The sequence below is a fragment of the Nerophis ophidion genome, linkage group LG10 (genome assembly GCF_033978795.1).
Source record: "Nerophis ophidion isolate RoL-2023_Sa linkage group LG10, RoL_Noph_v1.0, whole genome shotgun sequence".
In the NCBI taxonomy this organism is placed as follows: domain Eukaryota; kingdom Metazoa; phylum Chordata; class Actinopteri; order Syngnathiformes; family Syngnathidae; genus Nerophis; species Nerophis ophidion.
The window spans coordinates 42,690,725-42,702,969 of record NC_084620.1 but is presented as its reverse complement, the minus strand read 5'-3'; the positions used below and the strand labels follow the sequence as shown (position 1 = coordinate 42,702,969).

At 38.2% G+C, this 12,245-nt stretch overlaps 1 protein-coding gene and 1 long non-coding RNA gene across 4 annotated transcripts in view; one reads left to right on the top strand and one right to left on the bottom strand.

The window, feature by feature from the left end:
• LOC133560849 (regulator of G-protein signaling 12-like) overlaps positions 1–12,245 on the bottom strand; it is a 183,759-nt gene that overhangs the window by 58,898 nt on the left and 112,616 nt on the right. The gene's annotated exons all lie outside the window — the stretch shown is intronic.
• LOC133560850 (uncharacterized) lies at positions 1,874–11,437 on the top strand. The gene is made up of 6 exons (XR_009808532.1): positions 1,874–3,002; positions 6,144–6,219; positions 7,136–7,213; positions 7,747–7,824; positions 8,357–8,434; positions 10,996–11,437. It is a non-coding gene; the product is annotated as an uncharacterized LOC133560850 (long non-coding RNA).

The window sequence follows — 12,245 nt, the reverse complement described above, 5'->3', positions numbered from 1 at the left end:
CTTGACTTATCAATGAGAAGTTAATTCGAGAAAAAACAGTATCAGACCTGCCAACCTTGAAAATACTTTAGACTAATACCCAGCCAAGGGCAAGCGCATCTCCACCAAATGTAAAGGTATACGTACATATTATATATTTTTTTATTTTATGAACAAGTGTACACTTGCCATCACACTACCTTAGCCAATGAGCGTATTGTTTATGCCATGGGTTGGGTCAACCCGCGGCTCTTTACCACCGTAGTGGCTTCCTGGAGCTTTTTCAAAAATTTATGAAAATTGAAAATCATGGGGGAAAATATATATTTTGTGTTTTAATATTGTTACTGTAGGACAAACATGACAAAAACCTTCCTAATTGTTAGAATTCCCACTGTTTAATGCTGTATATTTGTGTTCATGCTTCATTGATGGGAGTACTTAGCGAGCACCGTTTTGTCCTACTAATGTCGGTGGTCGATGAACGCACCGTAGTTGTGTGGCCTGTGATGCAGCAGTTTGTTTACACAGGGGTGCCCATTACATGGATCACTAGCTACCGGTCGATTGGTGAGTGTGTCACTCGATCACGAGGCATTTAAAAAAAAGTACACCTCGTTACTTGGTTGACATCCACGGCACTCAAGGATTTTGCACGATGATGACGGGAAAAACAGACCGAAAATCACTTTTTATTTCAACAGACTCGCTCTCCTTACAGGCTGTCAAAAGTGTGAAGACGGACTGCACAGTTTCTGTTTTCACAATAAAAGTGCTGCTCCATTCTGCCTGTGCTAATGAAATAAAAGTCTCAAACTATCGCATACAAGCTGGCAGCTAAGAAGTTACGCCAATGTGTCTTATAAACGGTAGAAAAATAAGTATGGAAGCCGGACATTTATAAATAACTAAAAACAATCACTGTTATGTGGTGTTGCAAAGAGAGGAGGACTTTTTCCACTCTCACAATGGTAATTGGAAGTTGTTACTGTGAATCTTGCGTGATTTAAATTTAAATTTCTCCTCTGAGATTAATGAAGTATTTCTGATTCTGATTACAAGCAATGCAATTCATCAGAATAAGGCAATACACCAACTTGTGTGTGTGTGTGTGTGTGTGTGTGTGTGTGTGTGTGTGTGTGTGTGTGTGTGTGTGTGTGTGTGTGTGTGTGTGTGTGTGTGTGTGTGTGTGTGTGCGTTTGTCAAAGTGACATATGGGGACATTTTTATGAAATTTCACCTTACATATGAGGACCTGTTGAAATATGGGGACATTTTCCATGTCCCCATATTTCCCGCAATGCTATCGTGTTCTAGACCCTCCCAGCATGTTCCCAGACCAAAAATCTCTAAAGTCTTCATTTGTCAAATTTTCAGAAAAAGTGTGTGAAAGTGTGTTTAATTTTTTTGGTCACCTTCGATTTTGCCCCTAGTGGCCATCTTTGCTATTATGACACACACACACACACACTTGTCCTCATATGTCATATGTCCTCATATGTCATGTGGGTCAGAAACTCACACACTCCAACATTTTGAAAAACATCTAATCATTACAGCAATAAACATACTTTTGAATTCTAAATCAAATAACACATGTTCAACTGATCTGATGATCTCAACCTTTTTTATGTTAGTTTTATCTATTCATTTTGTTTATCTGGAGAGGATTTGTGCTGGACAATCAATAATAAAGGGATTATGGTGATGATTTAATCGGTTTGATTCAGTATTTTACTTTATTGGGCTTTTTTCTATTCTGTTGTCTAAAATACAATGCCGCACAATAATTACTTTAAATGTGCCTGAAAAAAAACCTTCTACCTTGATTGAGACAAAGGCGGTAATTCAAATGCAATTCAAACTACATCCACTATTTAATATTTTCAAATGGTTACAATAGCACATGATTTTGGTATTTTTATCTTTGGGACAAATTTTGGATTCAATTGGCGATTGTTTTTGGAGGTATTCACTTCACATTGTGTTCAAGATGCTTACTTCCGCCCACTCTGAAGAGTCTCGGCGTCTGATTGGTCCAATTTTCAGTTAGGCGCTGCCTGATTGGCCAGTGGATGATGTCTGCTCCTAACAGAGGGCTAAATCACTAGTCAACTATTTTCATCTTGGAAGTTATACAGCTCACGTATCACACTTAATATTGAATATATATAAAAAGGGTTTTCCAAAAGGACCATTTATAATCGAAATACAAAACTTCACACACGATTTTGAGCACAACAGAGCGCTCAGTGAACAGCACTTCCGGGACGTGCAGCACCAGAGGGGGACATCTATCTTGGCCACAAACCATCTTTGACAGTCTTCGGCAGCATGGTTGAATCAGGTGAGCATAAAATGGAGTTTAACGTAATTAAATAGACCAATGTTTTTTAACATAGGAAAATAGTTCATTATAAAGAACAGTAAAATGTTTTTTGTTATTAATTGCAACCAGATTTGATTTTATGAGGTTAAATAAAGAATTTCAGTTCTGGGCCAAGGCCAAAAGGCATTTAATTTTTTTTTTTTTAAAGTTGCATGGAAGATTATAAGTAGCAGTGATTGGCACACACACACTAGGTGTGGTGAAATTATTCTCTGCATTTGACCCATCACCCTTGATCACTATGCAAGTAAACCTTGTCTTAATTTTAAACAAGACATACTAGAGTTCTTCATTTTGTTTATACTTTTTCTCAAATACAAATATTTCAAGCTGATAAGCACTGTGGAGTTGGCATGTTACTGATATTGTTACATTAGTTCTTTGTTTGAGAAGCTTCATGTCTGCATTGAGCCTAAATTTAACAGTTTTTGAAGGGTTTAGTTCTTTGTTTTATTTCTGTGTCACTGACTTTTTTCATTTTTATGTGTGGATTTGTTAGGCGCATCAACACATGATATAGACATCGTGCCCAAAAGAAGAGCGAGATCTAATCCTGAGGCTGAAGCCACCGAGTTTATGTGATCTGGATGTGACAAGTCTTGTTTTAAGGCCCAGTGGATCAATGATTGGAAAGGTATGTCTTGTTATGTATCATATCAATGGTAACTGGATCAACATCTCATTTGGATCTTTTCCTTACTGTCTAATAGAAGTTGTATTATATGGCTTTAATTAGAAGTGTTTGGAATAACAGCATTCCACGTCCCAAGAGCTAGCTTCTGTAGCCGAGGATCGGACCGCCAAGTGCCCTGCCTTCGGCTGCCGCCCAGCTCACAATGCACCCGACCTCTATGGCCCCTCGGAGTCTTGTTCACGAGTGGGGGAAGAGTGGATGGTGAGATCGACAGGCGGATCGGTGTGGCGTCTTCGGTAATGCGGACGTTGTACCGATCCGTTGTGGTGAAGAAGGAGCTGAGCCGGAAGGCAAAGCTCTCAATTTACCGGTCGATCTACGTTCCCATCCTCACCCATGGTCATGAGCTTTGGGTCATGACCGAAAGGATAAGATCACGGGTACAAGCAGCCGGAATGAGTTTCCTCCACCGGGTAGGGGTGCTCTCCCTTAGAGATAGGGTGAGAAGCTCTGCCATCCGGGAGGAACTCAAAGTAAAGCCGCTGCTCCTCCACATGGAGAGGAGCCAGATGAGGTGGTTCGGGCATCTGGTCAGGATGCCACCCGAACGCCTCCCTAGGGAGGTGTTTAGGGCACGTCCAACCGGTAGGAGGCCACGGGGAAGACCCAGGACACGTTGGGAAGATTATGTCTCCCGGCTGGCCTGGGAACGCCTCGGGATCCCCCGGGAAGAGCTAGACGAAGTGGCTGGGGAGAGGGAAGTCTGGGTTTCCCTGCTTAGGCTGTTGCCCCCGCGACCCGACCTCGGATAAGCGGAAGATGATGGATGGATGGATGGTATAACAGCGGTATATGAAAACGATGTTACTAATGCTGTTACTTTTACCGGTAACGAGTAATCTAATAACTTTTATGTACGCTACAACGCTGTTACGATGCGTTTTATGTAATCTGGCATGCTACTTTTGATGTGATTGTATGTCAACAAGACAGCGTTAGAAGCACAAAAGGGTTGGTGCAGGTAATATCTTTTTACTAATGAAAGCAACCCCCGGAAGTAATTACAAACACGATATCAAATAGAAAGAGGCCTCATCCACACGCGAACAAAAACATTCAACAGAACTATCTTAACTGCCACTGCTAAGCTAAAAAATACAGCTGAACTATTCTGCTATGTCTGGGCGCTGAAGTCCCACGTCACTTGGCAAAAGGCACAGCTTTTTAAAGGCACACACACACTCTGCTCTCATGAAATGTCTCTCAACTGCATATGCTAGATATTTAAAACTTTTCTTTTTCAAGTAACACATTAATTACAAACCCCGTTTCCGTATGAGTTGGGAAATTGTGTTAGATGTAAATCCAAACGGAATAATTTTTTTTACAAATAATAATTAACTTAGAATTTCATGGCTGCAATACGTGCCAAAGTAGTTGGGAGAGGGCATGTTCACCACTGTGTTACATCACCTTTTCTTTTAACAACACTCAATAAACGTTTGGGAACTGAGGAAACTAATTGTTGAAGCTTGGAAGGTGGAATTCTTTCCCATTTTTGTTTTATGTAGAGCTTCAGTCGTTCAACAGTCCGGGGTCTCCTCTGTCGTATTTTACGCTTCATAATGCACCACACATTTTTGATAGGACTGCAGGCCGGCCAGGAAAGTACCTGCACTCTTTTTTTATGAAGCTGAACACGTGCTGAATGTGGCTTGGCATTGTCTTGCTGAAATAAGCAGGGGCGTACATGAAAAAGTCGGCGCTTAAATGGCAGCAAATGTTGTTCCAAACAGATGGGTAACTTACCCATGCCTTGGGCACTAATGCACCCCCATACCATCACAGATGCTGGCTTTTCAACTTTGCGTCGATAACAGTCTGGATGGTTCGCTTCCCCTTTGGTCCGGATGAAACGGTGTCGAATATTTCCAAAAACAATTTGAAATGTGGACTCATCAGACCACAGAACACCTTTCCACTTTGCATCAGTCCATCTTAGATGATCTCGGGCCCAGAGAAGCCGGCGGCGTTTCTGGATGTTGTTGATAATTGGCTTTCGCTTTGCATAATAGATCTTTAACTTGCACTTACAGATATAGCAACAAACTGTATTTAGTGACAGTGGTTTTCTGAAGTGTTCCTGAACTCATGTGGTGATATCCTTTAGAGATTGATGTGGGTTTTTGATACAGTGCCGTCTGAGGGATGGAAGGTCACGGTCATTCAATGTTGGTTTCCGGCCATGCCGCTTACGTGGAGTGATTTCTCCAGATTCTCTGAACCTTTTGATGATATCATGGAGCGTAGATGTTGAAATCCCTAAATTTCTTGCAATTGCACTTTGAGAAACGTTGTTCTTAAACTGTTTGACTATTTGCTCACGCAGTTGTGGACAAAGGGGTGTACCTCGCCCCATCCTTTCCTGTGAAAGACTGAGCATTTTTTGAGAAGCTGTTTTTATAGCCAATCATGGCACCCACCTGTTCCAAATTAGCCTTCACACCTGTGGGATGTCCCAAATAAGTGTTTGATGAGCATTTCTTAACGTTATCAGTATTTATTGCCACCTTTCCCAACTTGTTTGTTGCGTGTTGTTGGCATCAAATTCTAAAGTTAATGATTATTTGCACCAAAAAAATGTTTATGAGTTTGAACATCAAATATGTTGTCTTTGTAGCATATTCAACTGAATATGGCTTGAAAATGATTTGCAAATCATTGTATTCAGTTCATATTTACATCTAACACAATTTCCCAACTCATATGGAAACGGGGTTTGTACTTAATTTAATAATTATTTACATTTATGAAAGAGTAATTCTGTTTGTAATTGAATTTTTAGTCAAGTAACGACTATTATTGTTCCTTTTTAAAACAGATATTCCAAACATTGTTAATTGATAAACTGTTTTATCAGGATATGGTGTATTTGCTCTTGCATCAATTTAAAAAAGTTCTTGTGTGGTCGAGTACCGAGGGAAGTTCATCTCAAGACATGAGCGGGACAAGAGACAGAAACCCTCTATAAATATCTTTACTATTTATCTGGCATTATATGCTCATAATGTTAACAACAAAAAGTGCTGATAATGTTATAATTAATAAGTTCTAACATTATTTTTATGTGTTTTGTTGCAGACACCAACTGTTGATGTTCTATGTCAACATTCTCCAGATTCATGTGAGCGATAAACCGACTTCATCCCTCCAACAGGTTATTTCTTGACTATTTTACTATCCATCCATCCATCCATTTTCTACTACCTGTCCCTTTTTTGGGTTGGCGGGGTGTGCTTGAGCCTATCTGAGCTGCATTCGGGCGGAAGGCGGAGTGCACCCTGGACAAGTCGCCACCTCATTACACGGCCAACACAAATAGACAACATTTACACTCACATTCACACATTAGGGCCAATTTAGTGTTGCCAATCAACCTATCCCCAGGTGCATGTCTTTGGAGGTAAGATGAAGCCGGAGTACCCGGAGGGAACCCACGCAGTCACGGGGAGAACATGCAAACTCCACACAGAAAGATCACGAGCCCAGGATTTAACTCAGGACTACTCAGGACCTTCGATTTGTGACGCACATGCACTAACCCCTGTCCCACCGTGCTGCCCTATATCTGCTAAAAACTTGACACAACCTATACTTCAAAAGACATTTAATCCTTTTAACCTCTCACAGATCAGTTTATATGACAACATTTTTTAAGCGTACATCCATGTTAGTCTGTGGAATTTACAACTCATGTTTAGCAAAACAGGAGATGTTACAGGTCAGCAACATGAATTCTATATGTGATCACTTGTCATGTACTCATATTGTTTGAACTAAAAAAAACTTCAGTGTGTTTCATATAAGGTCCTCATATTTTTCTGAACCACATTAGTGTGTGTTACAATGTTTAATTCAAAGCTTTAAAATGAGTGTTTCAATCCAGGTCCTCATATTTTCTGAACCACATTTTAGTGAATGTTACATTCTTAAATAATAGTCTAAGAGCTAAAACGCTATAATAATCTTTACTGTTTATGTAGAATTATATGCTCAGAATATTATCAACCAAAAGTGGTTGTTAATGTTATAATTAATTAGTTCTGACATTATATTTTTGTGTTTTGTTGCAGACACCAACTGTTGGGGTTCTATCTCAACATTCTCCAGATTCAGATGTGAGCGATAAACCGACTTCATCCCTCCAACAGGTTATTACAAGTCTATTTTTACTATATCCGCTCTAAATGTGACCCAACCTATATTTTGAAAGACATTTATTAATTTTAATCTCTCACAGATCAGTTTATATGACAACATTTTCGTAAGGGTACATCCATGTTAGTCAGTAAGGAGTTTGGAACTCATGTTTAGCAAAACAGGAGATGTTACAAGTCAACAACATACATTCTACATGTGACCCCTCGTCATGTCCTTATATTGTTTGAACCAAGAAAGACTTAGGTGTGTTTCATATAAGGTCCTCATATTTTCTAAACCAGATTAGTGTGTGTTACAATGTTAATGTCCAAGCTTTAAAATGTGTGTTTCAATTCAGGTCCTCATATTTTCTGAACCAGATTTTAGTGTGTTTTATATTCTTAATTAATTGTCTTAGAGCTGAAACTCTGTAATAATCTTTACTATTTATCTGGCATTGTATGCTCAGAGTTTTATCAACAAAAAGTGCTGATAATGTTATAATTAATTAGTTCTGACATTATATTTTTGTGTTTTGTTGCAGAAACCAACTGTTGAGGTTCCATCTCAACATTCTCCAGATTCTGATGTGAGCCATTAACTGACTTCATCCCTCCAACAGGTTATTACATGTCTATTTTTACTATATCTGCTCTAAATTTGACCCAACCTATATTTTGAAAGACATTTATTTATTTTAATCTCTCACAGATCACTTTATATGACAACTTTTTCGCAAGGGTACATCCATGTTAGTCAGTAGAAAGTTTAGAACTCATGTTTAGCAAAACAGGAGATGTTACAAGTCAACAACATAAATTCTACATTTGAGCACTCGTCATGTCCTTATATTGTTTGAAGCAAGAAAGACTTAGGTGTGTTTCATATAAGGTCCTCATATTTTCTGAACCTGAAAATGTGTGTTACAATGTTAATGTCAAAGCTTTAAAATGAGTGTCTCAATTCATGTCCTCATATTTTCTGAACCAGATTTTTGTGTGTGTTACATTCTTAATGAATTGTCTAAGAGCTGAAACTCTGTAATAATCTCTACCCTTTATCTGGCATTGTATGCTCAGATTTTTATCAACAAAAAGTGGTGAGAATGTTATAATTAATTAGTTATGACATTATATTTTTGTGTTTTGTTGCAGAAACCAACTGTTGAGGTTCTATCTCAACATTCTCTAAATTCAGATGACAGCCATAAACCGACTTCATCCCTCCAACAGGTTATTACATGTCTGTTTTTACTATATCTGCTCTAAATTTGACCCAACCTATATTTTGAAAGACATTTATTAATTTTAATCTCTCACAGATCAGTTTATATGACAACATTTCCGTAAGGGTACATCCATGTTAGTCAGTAGGGAGTTTGGAACTCATGTTTAGCAAAACAGGAGATGTTACAAGTCAACAACATAAATTCTACATGTGAGCACTCGTCATGTCCTCATATTGTTTGAACCAAGAAAGACCTAGGTGTGTTTCATATAAGGTCCTCATATTTTCTGAACCAGATTAGTGTGTGTTAAAATGTTAATGTCAAAGCTTTAAAATGAGTGTTTCAATTCAGAAAATGCAGTGCCTCTTGTTTACAGCCGATTTCTGCAGCGCTGTTTTCATTGATCAAAGTATTTTTTCGGTGGTCGTGTTTTTGGTACATAACTTGTAAATAGTGCGCAAATAATAGGCTATATATATATAAATACATTCAAACCCCGTTTCCATATGAGTTGGGAAATTGTGTTAGATGTACATATAAACAGGATACAATGATTTGCAAAGAATTTTCAACCCCAATTCTGTTGAATATGCTACAAAGACGACATATTTGATGTTAAAACTGCTAAACATTTTTTTTGCAAAGAATTTAGGGATTTTACCATCTACGGTCCGTAAAATTATCAAAAGGTTCAGAGAATCTGGAGAAATCACTGCACGTAAGCGATGTACTGCATTAAAAACCGACATCAGTGTGTAAAAGATATCACCACATGGGCTCAGAAATACTTCAGAAAACCACTGTCAGTTACTACAGTTGGTCGCTACATCTGTAAATGCTAGTTAAAACTCTACTATGCAAAGCAAATGCCATTTATCAACAAGACAGAGGAACGTCGCGGGCTTCGCTGGGCCCGAGCTCATCTAAGATGGACTGATGCAAAGTGGAAAAGTGTTCTGTGGTCTGACGAGTCCACATTTCAAATTATATATGGAAATTGTGGACGTGGTGTTCTCCGGAACAAAGAGGAAAATAACCATCCGGCGCAAAGTTCAAAAGCCAGCATGTGTGATGGTATGGGGGTGTATTAGTGCCCAAAGCATGGGTAACTTACACATCTGAGAAGGCACCATTAATGCTGAATGGTCCATACAGGTTTTGGAGCAACATATGTTGTCATCCAAGCAACATTATCATGGACGCCCCTGCTTATTTCAGCAAAACAATGCCAAGCCACGTGTTACAACAGCATGTCTTCGTAGTAAAAGAGTGCGAGTACTTTCCTGACCCGCCCACAGTCCAGACATGTCTCCCATCGAAAATGTGTAGTGCATTATGAAGCGTAAAACACGACAACTTAAGCTGTACATCAAGCAAGAATGGTAAAGAATTCTACTTTCAAAGCTTCAACAATTAGTTTCCTCAGTTCCCAAACGTTTATTGAGTGTTGTTAAAAGAAAATGTGATGTAACACAGTGGTGAACATGCCCTTTCTCAACTACTTTGGCACGTGTTGCAGCCATGAAATTCAAAGTTAATTATTATTTGCCAAAAAAAAAAAGTTTGAGTTTGAACATCAAATATGTTGTCTTTGTAATGCTTTCAATTGAATATGGGTTGAAAAGGATTTGCAAATCATTGTATTCAGTTTATATTTACATCTAACACAATTTCCCAACTTTTATGGAAACGGGGTTTGTATATATATTAGGGCTGGGCAATGATTAAAATTTTTAATCGAAGTTAATCGCACTATTTCTCTTATTAATCGCGATTAAATGCATTGTATACGCAAAGCCCAATAATGAATTCAAAAGTAGTGTGTAGTGCACCTTTATTGGAATATTCTCCCACATGAACAAAAGCGCCAAAACATTTGTTGTGCAAACACAATTTAAATCAGTCCTTGTTAAACAGTAGCAGTTAAATAGCAAATTTTATGAAAATCAACTCAAAAAATGTAAATACAAACATTTAAGCTTATTGCCACTGCCAGGGTATTTAAGTTATCCTGTTTGTTATGGAAAATAAATATAATCTACATACAAATCTCTGAGCCACAATCATAACTTCTGAACAGGAAATTTCTGAGGTAACAGCAGAAACATTTTTTTTTATCAGGGATCTTATGTTTAAAAAACTTATATTATAGGTAGTGGGCTGTTTTAGGGAATTTTTGATCAAATTATCCTTACTAGCAATATTAATAATGTTGTGTTTATTCTGCGTAGTGCACTTAAAATAATTATGACCATATCTGTTTGCTTGGTGCTTTGATAAACTGAACGCATATACATGGTACTATATTGTGATGTTATGAGCCAGGGGAAAAAAAAACTACCCTACCCAGCATGCAACAGGAGTGACGAGCATGCGCGGTTGTGTCGCCATGACGACATCTTGTATGTTGTGATATGCACGCTCTGAAAGCAAACGTTAAGAACTCAGCCAACACTCCTGGTCTGCATTATTCATAAATAGACAGACAACACACATACTCCGCTGCTTCACAAAGCACAATATGTTAAATGTTTACTTTTACAGTTTTCTAATTCTTCCTTTCAGATTGACAGCAGGACAAATCGCTGGAAGTGGGTATGTCTCAAGCTTCTTCCACTTGGTCCACTCCAAAGCGGGGTAAATAAATAATCCACATCATTTACTAGAATATTATATTACGTTTTGCACCTTTTCACTGTGTTATAGTCCTTATTCCTTCAGTAAGAAATTGTATTTTGTCTCCTTTATGACAACTGCAAAGGGGAAGAAGTGGAAGCAGTTGAATGACACATGTTGCATTTTGTAACTGGCAACAAAGTACCAGGTAAAAAAGATTGTGAAGCCTGCCTCCATAAAGAACTAGTAGCTCTACAGGACAGAGATTGGCTTGCCATCAAGTACTACATCCATAACAGAATTATATTAAAAAAAGGGAAAAAAAATGTTTTCCCACATCTTCTGTGGTAGTTTGAGTATGTTACCAGCAATTAAAAAAGCAAAATAAACAGCAGGCGTTTTGTATTTATTCCAGATAATTCTTAGCGACAAAATCCACAAAAACAATTCAGTTACACTTAATCGACAATTACATTTTTACCCATGTTTCTTTTAAACTCTTCTTGGTTTTAGATTACAGTAGCATGGGATTGGGATTTTTTTTTTAAATGACAACACATCAACTAAACCAACTCAGGTGGTTTTGTTAAGTCTCTGATGTCATTAGCCTCATATGTCACATGAACCTGAAATCTTTAACACTCTGTGATGTCATGGTTGTCATATGTCACATGAACCTGAAATCTTAAACACTCTGTGACGTCATGGTCATCATATGTCACATAAACCTGAAATCTTAAACACTCTGTGACGTCATGGTCATCATATGTCACATAAACCTGAAATTTTAAACACTCTGTGACGTCATGGTCATCATATGTCACATAAACTTGAAACCTTAAACACTCTGTGATGTCATGGTCGTCATATGTCACATAAACTTGAAATCTTAAACACTCTGGTCTTCATTTGTCACCTAAACCTGACAAGTCCTCATATGTACCATAAAAATCAGGTTCAGAAAAAAACAAAAGAGTTGCAAAAATCTCAATAGACCACTGTGTTTCTAAAATTCTGGTTCACTAACCGTCTGAGTCCCAGGCCTGTAGGACCATTGGAAAGGCATGTCCCCATATGTCACGTTTTTGTCATAAGTCCTCATATGTCACCCAAACACGTATGTGTGTGTGTGTGTGTGTGTGTGTGTGTGCATATATATACAGTGGGGCAAAAAGGTATTTAGTCAGCCACCGATTGTG